At 50.8% G+C, this 3726-nt stretch overlaps 1 long non-coding RNA gene across 1 annotated transcript; it reads right to left on the reverse strand.

Moving 5' to 3' along the window:
* Positions 1-1243: 1243 nt before the first annotated feature.
* LOC141041971 (uncharacterized) lies at positions 1244-1952 on the reverse strand. The gene is made up of 2 exons (XR_012203768.1): positions 1757-1952; positions 1244-1636 (listed from the first exon to the last, which is right to left on the reverse strand). It is a non-coding gene; the product is annotated as an uncharacterized lncRNA (long non-coding RNA).
* Between the last annotated feature and the right edge of the window lie 1774 nt (positions 1953-3726).

Raw genomic sequence — 3726 nt, forward strand, 5'->3', positions numbered from 1 at the left:
GACTCTGCGGCGGCTGGATGAATATTTCGTCGACTCCCCTAGGGTTCTGGTATTTTTGGGGTATTTATAGAGCAAAGAGGCGGTCCGGGGGGCACCCGAGGTGGGCACAACCCACCAGGGCGCCCCTAGGCCTCCTGGCGCTCCCTGGTGGGTTGTCCCCTCCTTAGGACTCCCCCCAGGTGCAACCAGGACCAGTTGTGTTCTTTCTGGCCCATCAAAAATCATCGTGGAGTTTTGTGGCATTTGGACTCCGTCTGGTATTGATTTTCTGTGATGTAAGAAACATGGAAAAAATAGCAACTGACACTTGGCACTATGTCAATAGGTTAGTACCAAAAAATGATATAAAATGACTATAAAATGATTATAAAACATCCAAGATTGATAATAAAACAGCATGGAACAATCAAAAATTATAGATACGTTGGAGACGTATCAGTACCGCTACACCACCTCTCTGGCCCCGGTCCCCCTCGACGGCGACCCTGCGGACGTCGTCAGCGTCTACTCGCGCTGCCTGCTCCAGTCGACCCTGCGGACTACGACTCTGATGACGACCTGACAGAGGTTGTTGTCATCCCTGATGACGACACAGATGAGGTCGAGGTTGTGCTCGTTGCGCCGGTCGCCATTGAGGGTGGCAAAAACATGCCCATCGACGTCGAGCTCCTGCCGGACATGCCTGACATTGTGAAGATTGAAGAAGCAGAAGAGGTGGAGGAGCCAGTGCAAAAAAAGAAGAAGGGAGCAGTGAAGAAGGAGCCAGTGCGCCGCTCCATGCGCCTACATCTGCTGAAGAAGTGAAGAACAGAAGATGTCTGCAGCTGAAGAAGATGTCAGGAGCTGTGAAGAAGTGAAGAAGATTTAGTTAGGTATGCTGATCTATATATTGGCATATAAGTTACCAACTATTTTGAGTTGCTGCTATCTATCTATCTATGTTGCTATGTATCTATGTTGAACCTATGTTGAACTGCTGCTATCTATGTTTATGGCCTATGTTGAACTGAAGAACCCTATGTTTCTGGCCTCTCTTTCCTATAAATGATGTTGCAGTGTTCTGTGTTGCTATCAAGTTGTGTGTTGCATGTTTTCTGCCCATGTTGTGCGCATGTGCACACATCCAAAAATAGAATGTACCAGGTGCTCACTTTCTGCCAAATATGCAACATTCCAAACTGTACTACCTGAAGATCCCTGGGCCCTTCCAAATAAAGTGGTCTGAATTTTGCTTACAGTTAAGTTAACTAAAATTTGCTTGCATTATCTGAATTTTGCTGCAACTATCTGAATTTTGGTACAATGCACAATTTCAGTTCTCTGAAAAACAATTTCATCATCATTTCTTCATTTGGTCACTACATCAACATTTCTCAGCTCACTAAAAGCACCCTACTTGCTAATAATGACAGCTATCAGAATGGCAAACAGGCCAACATACAGAAGAGCTCCAAAACAAAAAATCTTATCCCTAAATTGCTCTCTTTCCTTCTGCATCTTAACAATTGCTCTCTTTTCTTTCTCATTCCTTTTAGTTTCCGCTTCAAGTACTTTAATCTTGGCCTCCAACTCCATGTTCTTCATGGCTAGATCCAATCACTGACTTGGCTCTGCCATCCCACTCCCCAGCCCACTCCTGAAAAAATGATGAGCAATTCAAGTCAATGCCTTAATCATCGTATAAAAATGGAATTTTTCATATCCCCAAAGTCAAGAATTGCCACCGTTATTCCTGGGGATTCATGATTGTACTTACCTTCTTGCCACCGAAGTCAAGAACTGCAGTGACCCTGGCGCTAGGTTCTCCCGGCCCGCCGCCGACCAGGAACCCGTCGGCGTCGACGCCTACTCCATGGGATCGACCACTGCCACCCCCGCTCTTCTTCTCGCCGCTGCCGCCACCGGACGCTCTCATTCTCTCGCCGTCGGGATTTGGACAGGGGGAAGGGGAAATGGGAGAGAGCTGGGGATTTGGACAGGGATAAAGAAGACAAGGGAAACAGGGATGGGCGTGATTTCCATTAATGTTGAGGGGTTTCCCGCAAAAAAGCCGGTCCGACCAGGTGTGCCACGAAGCAGCCAGCTGGGCGCCAATTGTCCGTCTCTGATTCTGATTGGCTGTGGACTAAATCATCACATAGTTTGCAAGTTTGTGGATGAGTTAATCTTCTTTTGCAAGTTTATGGACTAAACCATCACATCCAACGCAAGTTTCTGGGTCTCTAGTGCTCTTGCCTCAAAACGCTTGTATCCGGCGCACCGGCCGAATCTTTGGCCGGTCGCGGGACACGCTGGCCCTTCCACGCCCACTAAAATTGTTCCACACGATACGCATGTGTGGTGGGTCCCCGTGTACTTTCCTTTTCCCTTATCTCTTTCTTTTTCCTCGTTCGCCTGGGCACAGGACGCTGCAGCTCTCTTCTTCCACCTCTAGCCAAACACCACACACTTCTCTGCAAAAGGCGACGGGGAGCGGCGAGCAATGCCCCGGCCGATGCTACAAGCACGGTGGCCGCCGGCGGACTGGACGTGAAGGTGCGGCAACCTCTGGGAGCCAGAGCTGCAACCACCCATCGGAGATGCTACCACCAGTGGCGGTGGATGCTACAACTACCTGTCGATGGAGCTGCATCCACTGGCTTCTGACGGCGGATAGCTGCAACCGTGCATTAGGGAAGCTACAACCGGTGGCGACTAAAGCTGCAACTGGCGCGAGGGCCCGTGCTGGAATGGCGTGTCACAATGCTTCAAGACTCAACGGAAGCTACAAATGCTGGAACTAGTAGATGAATTTGCTGGAACCGGCATTTACTAGAGCTGCACATGGTACTGATTTTTTTTGTTGGAACCGGTAACAGACGAGCTGCAACCGTTGAGGCGGATTGCTGGAAGCGTTTGTCCACGAAGCTGGATCCGGCAATTGTTTTGCTTCAACCAGATGGAAGTGGCGGCGCGACGATGGGAGGTGTTGCCGTGGCGGCTGCAACCAGCAAACGGGAAAGCTACATCCAGTGTGTTTTTTTTTTTTTTTTTGCTTCGTTCGTGTATGTGTGGAAGCGGCGACTTTGAGAGAAGGCGAGGGCAGCGGGGCATCGCACCCAGCTACTACAACCATGGAGTTGCAAGGGGGGCTGCCAGACGGCGGAGGCACGGGGGGCGCCGTCTCTGTGAGCGCCACGGTGAGGCTATGAGCATGGGCAGCGACAGCATCCTGCAACCGGCGTTGTCAGGTGCTTGCGACGAGTCTCGAAGGAGGTCGTGGGCGCCGAGCTGGCTGCGGCGAGGGACGAGAGGACAACGCGAGCTCGATGTGCGGCGCTGGGGCACGGAGGCGCAGCTGTTTGGTGTGGGGGGAGGAGAGAAAGGTTGAAGACGAAGCTGAAATCGGACGGCGCCGCACGCTTGTATTGCACGCTGGGCAGGTTACCGGCCGAAATTCGGCCGGTCGACCGGCGCTTAGTACTGCCCATCAACTTAACACGAGGCGCTAAATATAATTGCTTAAAGTGAGATCCACTGCAACTCAATTTTGGCGAAAATTTCACATGTGCAAACATAGCAGGACGTGTCGAATTTCGCCGCGCACGAAGTTTCGCGGAAAGTCCCACGAAGTAAAACCCATCGGTGTACAATTTCCTCAATCAGAGACACACATCCTCTGTGAAAAAGTCACGAAGCCAACCATTTCAGTGAGCCAGCCACGCGCATTCACTCACCAACACCATC

Source organism: Aegilops tauschii, chromosome 2 (genome assembly GCF_002575655.3).
Source record: "Aegilops tauschii subsp. strangulata cultivar AL8/78 chromosome 2, Aet v6.0, whole genome shotgun sequence".
In the NCBI taxonomy this organism is placed as follows: domain Eukaryota; kingdom Viridiplantae; phylum Streptophyta; class Magnoliopsida; order Poales; family Poaceae; genus Aegilops; species Aegilops tauschii.